Source organism: Dasypus novemcinctus, chromosome 6, assembly GCF_030445035.2.
Source record: "Dasypus novemcinctus isolate mDasNov1 chromosome 6, mDasNov1.1.hap2, whole genome shotgun sequence".
In the NCBI taxonomy this organism is placed as follows: Eukaryota; Metazoa; Chordata; class Mammalia; order Cingulata; family Dasypodidae; genus Dasypus; species Dasypus novemcinctus.
In genome coordinates this window covers 55,046,136-55,062,312 of record NC_080678.1, presented here as the reverse complement: position 1 = coordinate 55,062,312, position 16,177 = coordinate 55,046,136, and the positions used below count along the sequence as shown (strand labels likewise).

At 40.5% G+C, this 16,177-nt stretch overlaps 1 pseudogene; it reads left to right on the top strand.

Moving 5' to 3' along the window:
- The first annotated feature begins 1,323 nt into the window (after positions 1–1,323).
- Positions 1,324–15,657, top strand: LOC131278881 (lysosomal acid lipase/cholesteryl ester hydrolase-like; annotated as a pseudogene).
- Positions 15,658–16,177: the final 520 nt, after the last annotated feature.

Here is a 16,177-nt window from a genome sequence, read left to right as displayed (position 1 = left end):
AGCTGCCCAGCATGAAAGAAAGTGCACCATGCCCAGGAATGGTGCCACACACAAGGAGAGGTGACACAACAAGATGATGCAACAAAAAGAAACACAGATTCCCATGCCAATGACAACAGAAGCGGAAAAAGAAGATGCAGCAAATAGACACAGAGAACGGGGGGGGGGGGGGAAGGTGAGAGAAATAAATAAATAAAAATCTAAAAAAAAAAAGAAAAAGTAAATCAACTTCTTTATTTTTCTGGCCTCTAACTGAAACCTAGCATTTCCTTCACTTATGAATGTATTCAGTGAATAAATTACAGCAGTGACTGGCAAAGGGGTCCATGGAACAAAAATTGTTAAGAACCCAGGACTAGAAGATGTGAATGCAGAGGGCATAATCTGCCCACAGAGATCTTCTTTTGCCAGCAAATCCTTAAATCCTTGATGGGTTTTGAGATGTGCAAGAGCTATATTTTGCCTTTCTTCAGTGCCTGCTGGGAGCAGTGAGAGAACTGGCAGACAGGAGGGAGGCCTGTTTCCTATACCCTCATGTCTTCTACATGTTCTTGCCTTTATGCAATCAAGCAATTAGTGCCAGGTTTTCACTGATTTTCTACCCTAGGATTTAATATTATCCTTGTGGGTGACACATGATGCTTAATAGAATTAGTACTTCTGAAGTGCAGTGGGTTATATCCACTGCATCTCCCTCCTGCCAAGAGCCCTTGTCTTCTGGATGAAACAGGGTCTCTTGGCTCCCAAGTCTGTGTTACTTCCACTATGTCACAGTGTCTCAGGGACAGGTGAGAAGAAAATTAATTCACATATACAATATGTATATGAATATTCAAGTGATTTAATACTTATGAACTTATGCTTTCTTACTTTAGGTTTATTCCGCTAGAATTCATTTTCAGAAATCCAATTTCTAGATCAAATTATAGACATCATTTATAAGTTCTTAAAAATATATTAAAAAATGAACAAACCAGTGTGTCTTGTTTCTAGGCATGTAAACATAGTTTAGTTTCGCTGCCACCCTGCCAGCACTGTTTAAAAACATTCTTACTAATGTTATGTAGAAGTACATTGCTATCTCAACAGTTTAATTTGTTTCTGTTTCATTATGTGGAATCTTTTATAAATGATCCATTTAGCAGTATATCACATTTGCTTTGAAGCTTGGTGCTGCTAACTGTTAAGTGTGAGTGTCTTTCAGGTCCCAAGCCAGTTGTGTTTCTGCAGCATGGCCTCCGTGCAGATTCCAGCATCTGGGTCTCTAACCTCGCCAACAGCAGCCTCGGCTTCATTCTCGCGGATGCTGGTTTTGACGTGTGGATGGGGAATAGCTGAGTAAACACCTGGTCTTGGAAACAGAGGACTCTTTCAGTTTCTCAGGATGAATTTTGGGCTTTCAGGTATATTTGAGTTGATTACCACATGGGCCTCTTTCCTTAGTGCCCTTATTTCAGACGCGTGGGGATTTCAGATGCGTGGCTGATAGAGTGTGACTCTGAACTCTTAGGAGAGGAGAAACTGATGTCTTGTGAAAGATTTTAACCTCCTCAATTGAATAAATAGCAGTAGAGGGCTTTATAGATAAATAATTACATCATAGGCATTCGACGTGTTCAGGAGTTAGCAATTCTTGAGTCATTTTGTCATTCCTGCTGGTTCGGAGGCTGCTGGGAGAATTTTACCCCTACTCCTTCCCCTTCCTCCATAAACATGTATTCCAAATGTTCATTTTTCTTCTTTCCAGAAATTCTCACCTGTGAAATGCTCTTCTTTCTCTCTAGCAATTAATAGTCGTATGACATTGGACACGTTACCTAGGTCCTCTGTGCTTTGGTTTCCTTCTCTGATGATGGGGATAATAAACACCTACCTCATAAGGTAATTGTGAGTTTACAGAAGATATGTGAGAAGCATCTGTCACAGAGTCTCACCCACCGTAAGTGCTCATGAACAGCTGGCTTTTCTATCGTGAGTGACACTCACTCATGTGTGCACTACTCACTTGCAGGGCTTCCAAGTCCTGTGCCCAGGACCAGGCATTAGAGAACCAAGCTCTATAGTCTCCTCGAGGCTTGCTTCCCATCTGCCAAGCCATGCTTGCTAAGGACTTGAAACACAAGCATGAGAGCTTTTACGTAAAGACACAACAGGAATATGTTTCTTGTAGCACTGTTTACAATAGTGAAAAACTGGAAACTACCCAAATGCCCATCAGCAGTGGACTGGAAACTTAAAATGTGGTATAGTCTCATACTGGAAAGAGAACTAACAACCCATAACTATATGACATGGTTGAAGTCAGATACAGAAGAATAATTCGTATATAATTCCATGCATATAAAATTTCAAAGAATGATAAAACTATATTTGGTGTGAAAAATTAGGATAGGAGTTTCCTTTGGGAAGCATGACAGGAAGGGGGCTCAAGGGAACTTCTACGTTTCTGGTAATGTTCTGCTTCCTCTGCTCCAAGCTGGATTGTCCAGATGTATTCAGTTTGTGATTATTCTTTATGTATATGCTGGTATTGTTTGTAGGCTGCTCTATTTGTATGTAATATTTCAGTGAAGCAGTACCTTTTTGTATTGTAGTTATGATGAGAGAGCTAATTATGACTTACCAGCATCAGTTAACTATGTTTTGAATAAAACTGGTCAAGAACAATTGTATTATGTGGCTCATTCTCAAGGCACCACAATAGGTATGGAATGAAGGTGGAAAGTTTATATAATGTCTTATTTTTATTGCAGAGCTTGCATTTGTTCTTTTTTTTAATTTTTTAAAAAAATTTCTCTCCCCTTCCCCCCCCTCACCCCCTGCTGTTTGCTCTCTTGTGTCCAGTCTCTGTGTGTTCTGTGTTCAGCGGCACCGGGAAGCTGTGTCTCCCTTTTTGTTGTGTCATCTTGCTGTATCAGCTCTCTGTGTGTGCGGCTCAATTCCTGGGCAGGCTGCACCATTTTCATGCTGGGCACCTCTACTTGTGGGGCATACCCGTTGCTCATGGGACACCCCTATACATGCCATGCATCCTTGCATGGCATGGCACTCCTTGTGCATGGCAGCACTGCACATGGGCCAGCTCACCACACAGGCCATGAGGCCCTGGTTTCGAACCCTGGACCTACTATCATTTGACTCGATCATTTGACCAATATCTGTTTCCCTGCATTTGTTCTTAAAATTAAAATATAAAGAAATAATGTTAGTTCACATACAAGTTTGTTTGTTGTTGTTGTTGTTTTATGCCAAGCAGAAATAACAAATAGGGCAAGGAATTTTGGTAATATTTGGTTTTCTTTACAAATTCAGATTATAATAAAAATGGATAAACATTGTGTATGGCTCTGTTGAAATTGGATGAGCCTATTATATATTACATATTTTACTACTAAGCAATATATAGGAATATTGGAAGGTGGAAAACAAGTTTTATAAGTTCACAGATTTAGAAATATATATACAAGATAATACATTGACCTTTAACATTAATGGAACCAACTAGCTGCAAGATTTCCAGGTTATACTGCCATTATTTAAAAATGGTTTTTAAAATTTACGTGAATTTTTTATTTATGGTGATTATAAATTAAGGTGTTCATTTAAAGAAAGGAACATTTAAAGAAAATAGAAAATACCCATGATTCTATCAACAAATTCTAATATGAGAGCATCAGAACCCAAAACTCTTAACTTTGTTAAGAGCTTAGAGACCTGCCCCATAATTTGTTTAATTCTCCATTTTCTGTTGCATATTTAGAATGTTTACTGTATGTAAGAGCTTTGTGGTCATGTTACATGATCTCCTTAGAATAAGTTCTAGAGGAATTAGTATACTGCAAGTACAAATGCTTTTCAGTGTCTTGGTATGTACAGTCAAATTGCCTCACTCTCACCATCTCCAAACACTCTTTGCAAATTTGGAAGGCTAAAACCAAAAAGGAACTTGAATATTTTTGCATTTCTTAGGAATGGAGTTAGGCTTTCTTCTTTGACCTATCTCCTTGTGTCCTTTGCCCCACTTTTGTCAGGTGACATTCTAGGACCTAGTTTAAGGCTGGAGGTGGCCTGAAAGGAAGCTAAGACATATTTTAAAGCTACAGATTCTAAATTTGTATGAGTTCCTTTTTAGGTGATTACATAACTGAAGGGCCTGCTAGTCCTTAGGGATGAAAGGAAGGAGTGGGGGAGGAAGATGGTCAGGTGGAGCTGTTGGGGATGGACTTTACATGGCAAGGTTCAAATTGTTCAAGGAACAGAGAACATCATCTGCTTCAGGCAATCTGGATTTCTTTCAGTGCATATCTAGGTTAAGATTTGAATAAGCCCTTTAAAAATATTTGTTTTACGTGTTTAATCTTAGTGTTTTTGCACATAGAAATTCAAATGGGCCCCATTTCAAGTGTTTTGCTCACTGATTGCAGCATTGCTGATGTGGTTCTCATGCTTTCTCTAGAGCATGATGCAAAAGGGCAGCCCTTGCCTTTTCCAACAGATTCTCAACATGGAATTCATATATTCTTTCTTTTGTTTGCATAGGTTTTATAGCATTCTCATGGATCCCTTGGCTGGCCAAAAGGATTAAAATGTTTTTTGCCCCGGCTCCTGTGACTTCAGTCAAATTCAATACTAGCCCTTTAATCATATTAGGAAAATTTCCAGAGCTTCTTCTCAAGGTACATTGATCACCCTTCCAATGCCCAGAAACTTCCATTTCAGATTTGAAGAATTGACCAGTGGTGGGAAAGATAGGCCTTCCTCTCTTCATTTTGTTGTCAATAAAACAGAAGGGTTTTTTCTCTTCATGGTTGTAGCAGTTTGATATAGTTATGAATTCCAAAAATAGATATTGGATTATGTTTGTACATTGTTCTGTACCTGGATATGATTAAATTATCATAAGGGCTTTGATTGGGCCACATCAGGATTGTGTTGAGTCCCCTCACAGGGGAGGGTGGAGAATCACAGATTAAAGGGGCATGACAAAGGTAGAGTTGGAGCTCTTGATGCTAGAAATTTTTTGATGTTGGAGTTTGATGCTGAAATCTTAAGCTGGAGCCCCAGGAAGTAAGCACACAGAAGAAAGAGAAGGAAGCCCAGGAAGAGAAAAACCCTGAACTTGGACAGAAGCAAGACCTGGGAAGAGAGGAACAAGGAAGCCTGAACCCTGGCAGTTATGGGCAGCCATCTTGCTCCGAGATGCACAAATAGACTTTGCTGAAGGAAGTAACTTATGCTTTATGGCCTGGTATCTGTAAACTCCTACCCCAAGTAAATACCCTTTATAAAGGTCAGCAGATTTCTGGTGTTCTGTGTCAGCACCTCTTTGGCTGACTAATACAATGGTTTTTCTTAAATACATACACCTGTCAGAGTGGCTCTACCAATTTCATCCCTGTTCAACAGGTTATGAGCAACTCATTTCCCCATTCTGGGGGGTCTTCATAACAATAAAAATTCCCAAATACCTCAATTCCTGGAGATTGTGAATTAGTAGTGTGTAAAAATACAAACTTGTTCTCCTGCTTCACTCTCTTTCTGCATTGGAGAAAGTGTTTTCTTAAATCTGCAGTGGGGCCTGGGGGTGTGTGTCCTTCACAAATCACCCTCTAGATTCCAATGTAGGCAAAAGAGCCTGGATTTGGGATTGTCTCTTCCAGACAGTTGTGTTTTGTAGTATCACAGAAAATTGACAAAGTGAGCGATCAAATATTCATAAAAGCTTTGAATTTTCTGGTCTGACAAGTGCATGTTGCTTCTGTGAATGTTAAATTTTCCTTTTAATTCTTTCTCAAAACACAAATTATAAAGAAATCAAAGTTGATATGTGAAGATCTGTATACATATCACCTGTATACAAAAGCAAAATTCACCTTATACTATATGTGTGTATATTCTGTCCTTCGGGGTAATTTTGTGGTGTTTGTCACATTAGTGCTGGGTAGCAGTTCTGAAGTACAAGGTCAACCTCACATCCCATGTCAGTCAAAAGAAAAATGAGTTATTGTGATTCAGGTCATTGATGGGTCATCCTATTAACTTGTTTGCTTGCTGTTCTTTTTTTTTTTTCCCCCTCTCTCCTTCCAGCTCCCCCAAGTTGTCTGCTCTCTGTGTCCATTCACTGTGTGTTCTTCTGTGTCTGCTTGTATTCTTGTGAGCGACACCCAGAATCTGTATCTCATTTTGTTGCAATATCTTGCTTTGTCAGCTCTGTGTGGGTGGCACCAATCCTGGGCAGGCTGCACTTTTTTCATGTTGGGCAGCACTCCTTACAGGATACAGCCCTTGCGCGTGGAGTACCCTATGTGGGAGACATCCCTGACATGGCACAGCCCTCCTTGTATGCATAGCACTGGGTGGGGATTGGGTCAGCTCATCATATGGGTCAGCAGGCCCTGGGTTTGAACCTTGGACCTCCCGTGTGGTAGGCAGATGCCCTAACCATTAGGCCAAATCCACTTCCCATGCTTGGTGTTCTTTTACTTTCTTTCTATTTGTTTTAACAGAGAGCCTCGCAGACATGTTTTTGTCACATGTGACCATTATGTACCCTCAAAGCAAGAAATTATAAAAATGCCTTTTCATGTCACTTGACCTCTGCATGCCAAATTTGCTTCCTTGATCTCCCCAGCTAATTCTAGAGTGATAAGCCTGGAAAAAAGGAAAATGAAAGGTGACAGGATGTCGGTCTTTAGATCTTGATGGGGTGTATTGTAGAAGACAGATTTCATAGAAATCACAAGCTTGTATGTTCATGGGGCAAGTTTGCTTGAAGAAGGGTTGAATATGAACTGTAATATATTTTAAATTTAAATACCACCATTTAAAAAGTGGAATATTTAAAATCTTGATAGTTGATTATTTTGGGGGGAGAGGAAAAAGCTGTGCACCACTGAGCCCATAGTCCTATCCCCAGACAAGACAGAACCTGCTGCAGTTGTACCCTTGAGACAGCGCACAAGCTTTCCAGTTCTCCACAGTTATCAATAGTCCTTAGTCATAAACACTGACACAGGTGGCATTTTCCCTTCACACTTTTACTACTTTATATTTACATGCTGCCTTTTAGGCATTTGAATTTCTCACTCTTGCTTGACCATCCAGAGGGTAGGAATGAGCAAGAGTGTAAATTATAAGTGGGTTTGGGTTCAATATAAGGTAGATTTGTTTCCTACTCTACTTGTGTGGAGGTCTACGTTGGGGGTATAATATTTACACTGGACCTACTTGAGCACAGGTCCAGTGTAGAGTGGTCAGTAATGATGTCGACCAGGTGGTGACAAATTTTTTGGTAACCGGCCAGAGAGTAAATATATTACATACTTTCAGCTTCGTGGGCCATACATATGTTGCCCTGACTCAATTCTGCTGTTGTAATGTGAAAGCAGCAAGGGCCAATACATAGATACATAAGTGTGTCTGTGTTCCAATTAAACTTTATTTTCAAAAACAAGTAGGGGGCCAGATTTGACTAATGATCTCTGATTGGACCAGGTGGATGTACCCTGAGCAGAAACTGCTAATCAGTCACAGCCTCAAGTCTTTCTCAGAAGTCAGGATCAGTCCATCACAGTCAGGTGAAAACTGTCTGGGGCTGGCTCTGGGATGAGTGAGCATTAGGACGCTTTCTCACTATACAAGGCAGCTGTAAAATGAGTAGATTTTCTGTCTCCTTTCCTTCATTTGGAGAATTTAGGTACATGTCTGTAACATTGGGGTAGATTATCAGATTTTGCCTTAGTAAACTTATGGCATCAGTATCCTATTTGAATCACCACTGGTTGTCATTTTACTCCTGTGTTCATCCACGGATATCCTTGCCTCTGGTCTCTGCTTCTAAGGTGGGTCATGGAAACCTTTGTACCAGAAAGAGATACTGGATATATTCTTGGGTTTGTTTCTCTTTTATAGGATTTATTTGGAGTCAAAGAATTTCTTCCCTGAGTACCTTTCTGAAGTGGCTTAGCACCCTTATTTGTAACCATGTCATTCTGAAGGAGCTTTGTAGAAATCTCCTTTTTGTTCTGAGTGGAATTAATGGGAAAAATTTAAATATGGTATGTATGTTTATAGTAAGACAACTTCAAGCGCTCAGTATCTTTGTTTTGTCTGTAAATGTATTTGGATTAGATGTTGTAGGTGAGGCAGGAATGACCTCATTAGAGCTCCAAAGGTCTTTTCATTTCAGAGACGGGAGAGTAATTTCAGTAGGTGCCTAGAATGCTCTTTGCTGTGGTCATCAGGCAGGCAGTTATCACCTTTCTACATCATATCTAGATGGAAATATTGAATGAGAAGATTTGTAACAAGTTAATTTCTGATATTCTAGTGATTTGTTTCTTTAAAAAATTAGTTTGTTTAAATTTGAATGACTGTTTCCATATATATGTGCATATGTGTATATATGCACATATGTGTATATATGCATGTGTATTTTTTCTAAAACATGCAAACCTTTGGCCAGCAATATACTGGTGTTCCTAAATATATTTGTATTTTGTAATGTTGCATTTTCTAAAACAGGTTTTAAAATTCTGGAGTGAAGACGGCAGGGATTTTTAAGAATAATATTCATTTTTTCTTTTTTTCTGCTGATAAAATTAAGGTGACAATTGTATTCTAAATTTTGAAATTCAGAGAAAGAAGGAAAAATCTACCTATCATCACAACCCATTAGACTGCACAATTACCATGTTGTTGTCTTTCATTTCCTTCCTATATACCCTGTGTGTGTGTTGTACATATTTTATGGGACTTATTTATAGGTGAAAAAATTTTTCCCACCCATAATCTCTCATATATTTGAGGTTACGACTCTGAAGTTTTTAATGTTTCAAAGGAAAATATATGTATATTATTGATGTCACCTTCACACTGTTTTCCTTCATATTTCAACATATTTATTTTGCAGTTTAGAGTGGCTGTATATACCACACACTGTCCTGCTGGAACTTCTGTGCGAAACATGTTACACTGGGGTCAGGTAGGTATTCCAGGAGCAAAGTTGGGGGTTTGTGCAGCATCATTGCTAGAAAGGTCTGCACATTCCATGCAGTACCTCTCTGTAAATGTTTACCAAGTAGAAAGAAACTTTGCTTACAATTATGAGCTGATTTCCTTCCCCAGGGTCCTGGATTCCTCATTGAGTTAGTCTGGCTTTTGCTGTCCTCTCTGGAGCATACTACACCATGCTGTGAGTTCACCAAACAGTAATTGTGTTGACTCATTTCTTTTCTTTCTCTTTGATGTTCTGCTATTCACTGAGTCTCAGATTTATTTTATTTCCATGTTGCTTCACAAAGCATGATTTTAGAGCAGCTTTGGAGATAGAAGCTTCTATTTCAGTATTAACCTATATACATAATATGCCTCGAAGATCAGTAGACAGACAACTTAAGCCTATTATTATCAACCTATCAGTTGTTGCTACCTTTGATTGCTGAGCAGTGAGAATCTGTATTTTAAGAAATAAATTAACAGCTGCCCAATAGCTTCTTCTGCTTCATCAGATTGGGGAACCTTTGCCATGTGATAGCACTTTAGTGAACTCAGTGGCCTCAGAAATATCCTCCCCTGGGAATCCTGTTCTTAGCGTATCTCTGGACTTACCACTCAGGAGCCAGAAAGGACCCTGTGAGGCTTCAGCTCCTTGTTGTGAGGGGCGACCACATTTCAGATATCAGTGACCCAGTGACAGATTGCTGAGGTTTAGCCCAGGGCACCTGCAATGGAAAGTAGTGCAGTACATGCTGCACAGCACACTTCCACCTTTTAAGGTGTCCTGAACCCTTTGAAAATCCTCACATTCACACATTCATTCAGGCTCCTGCTTTTCTCCTAGTCACATCTGTTTATACTCACTTGTTTTCTTTCTAGACTTCCCACCCAAATTCTCCTACCTTTTGTGTTTGTGTGTGGTTGTGAGGTTTTTTTTCTTTTTTTAAATTATCTTTTTCCCTCCACCTTTTCTGAGTCTTTTCCCCTCCCTTCCCTAAAGGACTTTTTGCCAGAAAGGGTGAAATTCTGTCACCTGAGCAGTTAGTGCACTCCTAAGGATGCATGGAGGGTGACTCTGCTGACTGAAGGTGCAGGCTGGGCTATGCTCTAGCTCAGTGGCCTTGGCAAGCCCCGACTCTCAGGTCCTTGGCAAAGTACACATGACCACCCCCTAGCTTTCAGGAGCCCAGCTCTTATTCCAATCCCTTTTATGTGGCAGCTAGCTGCTGTGAGGGTTGCAGGCTGAGTTCCCCAGCACAGCTCTCAGGCTCAGTTGTGACCTTGTGACTTTAGGCTCTAGGTACTTTGGAATTTCTTTCATAACCATTTCCAAAGTGCACACTCCCTGCAGAAGGCAGCCTTGCCCTTGACCCTTGTGCGTTCTATGTCTTCTCTTTGTCAGTAAAATAGCTGCTTGGCAGAGAGACTTCACAGGATCCTTTCCTTGATCCTGCCTCCTCTGGGCTATTGGTCAGAGGCTGCCACCCCGCATGTCAGGGACCCCTTGGTCAGGCTGCTCCAGGAGGCAGCCCTGGTGCCTGCTGGGAGCAGCTGCTGAAGATGGGTGGGGCCTGGGTATTGGCAGCTAAGAGCCCCAATTCAGGTGTGGATTTTAGATGTTCCTGTGGTATGAGCTGGGAGGTGCCCTCAAAGGCCATTTTATTCACAGTACATTCAGAAGTTTGCTTTTTGCTTGATTAATTAACATTCAGTTATTCATTTCCAAAACCTACATCTTTACTTGGCTGTTAAATTTAGTTTACAAATGTTATTCTCATTAGAGCCTGACAAATTCCAAAGAGCCCCAGAGATAAGACTCGTTTCTCTCTCTGGCCCTCTTCCTTTTTATTGAGTGAAATAACATTGTATTTGTTAGATACAGGCTGAGTGGCTGTATCAGAGACCCAAAAAACAGCCAGTGAAGCAAGTTCTTTCTCGTAATATGGAGATCAGTGGTCTGTGCTGGTGGTGGAGGGGTGTGGGTATGTGCCACAAAGTCATGCAGGGACCAGTGTACTCCACCCAGTAGCTCTGCCACCCCTGGGTGCTGTCCTCCTCTGCCTGGGTGAAGCTGGGTCATCTCCATGTCTGCTCCAGCCCACAGGAAGTGGGGAGCAAGGAAAGGCCAGGGGCTTGATGTTTAGGAGGTAGCTCAGAAGTGAGCCAGGTGGCCATGCCTAGTTGTGAGGGGAGCTGGGAGGTGTGCTTTCAACCTGAGTGGCCAGGTGTTCAGTGAATGCCTGAGCGGTTCCAGTAATGTGGGCTATGGGTGGGAGGATCTTTGTCTCTTTGGAGATAACCTTAACCTAAGCTGTCTCTCCTGACTTGTGGGTGTAGAATGGTAAGAGGCTGTAGTCCTGCCCTTGGTGACCATGACACTGACTACAGTCCCAGGAAACAGTTTAACAATGCAAAGTCTATAAACTTTAATTATTCAGGGGAAATGCAAACCAAATGTGCTAAAAGCTTATCTGAAATGTACGAAGTCCATGCTAAAAGCTTACCTAGGATGTAGAAGATATATGCTAATTCAAGCCTATTGAGAACTGAAACAAAGGACCATTTGGCCTTTCCTCTGTATAAAAGGGACTCAAAATCTTGTTCAGGGCTTGGGATTGAAACAGAAAGCTCCCAAGTCTAGCCGGCCATCAATAAACCATTTTTCCTTCTCAAAATCTTTCCTGAGTCCTGACCTCTCTACATGCAAATAATTAAACCTCTCTCAAATTCTGCAACACTAGTACTGAAAGCAGGAAGGCAAGAATGGACTCTGGGGGGTGAGAATGCCCAGGTCAAAACTAAATTTAAAAAATATTTTAATGCAGAGAAAGTTTTCCATTGCATGAATTTTTTTCTCCTCATCCTCCTCTTCCTCCTCCCTCACCCCCTCCTGCTCCTCACCACTCCCCAAAATCTCTTCCTCATTAAGTCTTTTGTAATATCAAAACATCCTGGTAATATATTGTGTTATATTGTATTATAGATATGTTTTTATACCTTACACAGATTGTTTTCTTAGGATGCACTTGAAGAAGAATACATAGTGATCAGAGAGTTGGCCTATTTGTTTTTATCGTCCCCACTTGTGGCTTTTTGCTTGCTGTCTGCTGTGTCCATTCTTGTGCATTCTTATGTGTCTGTCTTTATTTATTCCTCCCCCACCCTTGTGGCTTGCTTGTTGTCTGCTCTCTGTGTTCATTCATCAGGCGCTCTTCTGTGTTTTTTCTTGTCTCCCTTTTCATTGCGTCACCTTGCTGATTCAGCTCTCCATGGTGCTGGTGGGTCAAGAGGCACTCTGCAGCTTGCAGGCAAGCCTCCCTTCACAAGGAGGCCCTGGGACATGAACCCAGGGCCTCCCATATGTTAGAAGCCACATATTGAGCCACAGCCGCTTCCCAGTGTTTGCCTATTTTTAAGACTTTGATACATACTGTAGTATAACAAAGTTGAGCCTATTCCCATTTTTATTAGCATTTGAGATTTAAAAACTACTTTCTAAATGCCACTTTAAAACTGTGTATCCTAATATTACAATTATTTTCTCCTGCTCTTCAGGCACATAAGGTTATTACATAAGTGTAATCATGTACCTATTCTGTTTTAATTTCTGACATTTTCCCACTTAATATTATTTATAAACATTCTTTAGAAACAGTTTTGTGTTTCTGTCTTTTCATATTCATATTTATTATTTTTGCCATGACATACTGTTTGTGCATATTGTAACATAATGCAATTAGCCAACTATCTAGTGAAGAACTTTAATGATCTTTTCCATATCCATTTTTCCCTCCTTCTGAGGTGCCTTTTCAAGTGGATAGTTTTTGAAGTCCTGAAATGACCCTCAGTACCAAATTCAAGTTTAAGAGTTTAGTTGAGTTATAGGCAAGTTTTTCCTTTATATTCATACTCAGCTTTATATAAATGCTGAAAGACAGGATTTGACCAAGTGGTAAATTCACATCTGAGTACAGCAGAAGAACAGATCGCATGGAGAGATTTTCTCTGACAATTGGAGAGGGAACAGGTGCACTAAGAGGTGCTGTAAATCTGTATTTTGTTCCACTTGTTAAATGTTCCACATGTTTAATATCTGTCATTTGAAATGACAAAAGCAGCTGCTAAAACTTCTCTTTTAGCAATCCTCTGTGATATCTGATCTCACATTACCTTTTATTATATCAAACAGTAGAATTTTATACAATGGATGAGTACTGAAACCACATACATCAAAGCAAGGTTGGCTCTCTTTATAAAGTTAATGTGGCGCCACCATGTGGCCAAAGGTTACACAGAGTTTCCAATTCACTAGGAATGCCAGTTATGGATTTAATTCTTGACATATTTTTAACTTGATGGTCTGAGGGAACTATGGCTTTGCATTATTCCAAATTTTAAAAATAAGTGACTTTTTGTTAATAGTTTTATATTAGACTCTTGTAAATATGCAAACGTTAAAATTGTAAATAAGATATCATCCCATGGCATTAGTCTCCCCAATTGTGGAAGCTGTACTGACCTGCAGTACAATTTGATGATTACACTGGCTCTGGTACACAAAAAAGAAAAAGTGTTACATTATTGAGAAATAAAGGAATAGCATTACTAGACACATAGGATGCATATATAGAACACATGATGGTTTTGTATCTATATATATTTTCTGCCCAAGTTATTGTCTGAAAAAGTTTGATTAAAATTTAAGCAGAAAACATCATCAAAAGTTCATCCAATGGAAGCAACTATTGATCGAGTATACTTCAAAGCATATGTTTGTAGCTGTTTTCTGTGCCCTATTACAGCTACTCTACAATTATACTATGAGAAATTGAATCATTTAGTAAAGAAAAGCAAAAAAAAAAGTTATTTAATTTTAAATTAGAGTTTGGAAATAAAGAGTAAATGTGCTTATCTATATAAAATTGATTTCTGAGGCTGTGACTAAGCCTAGCAACCTATGAGGTTATCTCGAACTTCTGGATCAGATAACTTTTTCCCAAACTGGATTCTTTTCAGGCTATTAAATCCCACAAGTTTCAAGCCTTTGACTGGGGAAGCAGTGCCAAGAATTATTTCCACTACTACAGCCAGGTAAAGTCTTAAGTCTTCAGAATAAAATGGGTCCTGAAAACTCATTAAGGAAGCCAGCCTGGGGTACTGGGTTCTAATAGGGGTCATTACTATGGGAAGTATTTGGGAGAGTTAGACAGGAATGCGTTTGTGTTTCCTCATTTGATTCTAAAACAACACAAGCCCTGTGGTTGGCGTTGTGTGATGGGCCTCTCCTCCTTGTCCTGTCATGTGCAATAAATATGAATCTCCACTGTGATGTGTCATTTCATCATACTACAGACATGGACTTAGCAGTCAGACCATCCTAGGGGTGTTACCTGCTGGCTCTGGGGCCTTGGCCACATGACATTGCCTAAGCCTCCTTTTCCACATACAGGTAAAATCACCATTTTTGAGTGCTGAGTGTATGGTGCATTTCCCCTGCCTCCTATAACGTTGTAGAATTTGAGAGAGGTTCAATTATTTATGTATAAAAAGGCCAGGAATCAGGAATGATTTTGAGAAGGAAAAATGGTTTATTGATGGCCGGCCAGACTCGGGAGCTTTTTTATTTTGAACCTGAGCCCCGAACAAGATGTTCAAGTTCCTTTTATACAGAGAGGAAAGGCCACATGATCCTTTTGATTCAGTTCTCAATAGGCTTGAATTAGTATATATCTTCCACATCCTAGGTAAGCTTTTAGCATGGACTTCATACATTCTAGATAAGCTTTTAGCTCATTTGGTTTGCATTTCCCCTGAATATTTAAAGTTTATAGAGTTTGCATTGATAAACTGTTTCCTTGCGCTGGAGTCGTTGCCATGGTTATCAAGGGCAGGGCTGCAGCCTCTCACCATCGCACACCCACAAGTCAGGACAGACAGCTTAGGTTATCTCTGAAGAGACAAAGAGCCTCCCACCCATAGCCCACATCAACATAGGTGTGATTATCTCTGATGTACAGGTGAGGAAACTGATGTTTAGAGAATTTTTACAGCCTGCCTTCCATCCCTGAGGGGAGAACATGGGACGCTTTAATGCCAAAGCACCTTCCCAAGCCCTTGGTACCACTGCCTGCCATCTGGTAGGTGGGGAGGGCTATGCCTTTCACAGGGGATCCAGCCCCAACATGGTGCCCCATGTGGCATATGGTAGCATCTCAATAACTAGCATTCATTATCTTTCACTGTGGGTTTGGGTTTTTTGGTTGTTCTGGTAATGGTAAAGATAATCTGATAGTGATTTTCAAAACTTAATCTCTTCTTCTCACATCAAAGTGACTACACGTTTAATGCAGAGTGTGTTTTGTGATTTTGCAAATTATAAAAAAAAACAACTTCTCCTGTTTCTTTTTTAAATTGTAGAGTTACCCTCCCACTTACAACGTGAAAGACATGCTGGTGCTGACTGCAGTCTGGAATGGGGGCCATGACATGCTTGTAGACGTCAATGATGCCAAAGTCTTACTGACCCAGATCACCCGCTTGGTGTACCACAAGACTATTCCTGAATGGGAGCATCTCGACTTTATCTGGGGCTTGGATGCCCCTTGGAGGTTGAATAATGAAATTATTCATCTAATGAGGAAATATGAAAGCCAGACATAAAAGATGTAGAGGGTGGCAGACTTGGCCCAGTGGTTAAGGTGTCCATCTACCACATGGGAGATCCTCAGTTCAAACCCTGGGCCTCCTTGACCCTTGTGGAGCTGGCCCATGTGTAGTGCTGATGCCCACAAGGATGGCCCTGCCACACAGGGTGTCCCCTGGGTTGGGAGCTCCACGTGCAAGGAGTGCACCCCATAAGGAGAACCATGCAGTATGAAAGAAAGTGAAGCCTGCCCAGGAATGGTGCCACACACATGTAGAGCTGACAAAACAAGATGAGGCAACAAAAAGAAACGCAGATTCCTGTGCGGCTGATGACATCAGCAGTGGACAAAGAAGATGCAGCAAACAGACACAGAGAACAGACAACTGGGTGGGGGGGGAGGGGAGAGAAATAAATAAATAAATCCTTAAAGAAAAATGTAGAGTTCTTCCCCAGGTTTTTTTTCTTTTTATACCCAAGGTCATTGTGAGACTTTGAAGATGTCCAGTTCTCTCCAAAGAGGATTAGAAATTCACT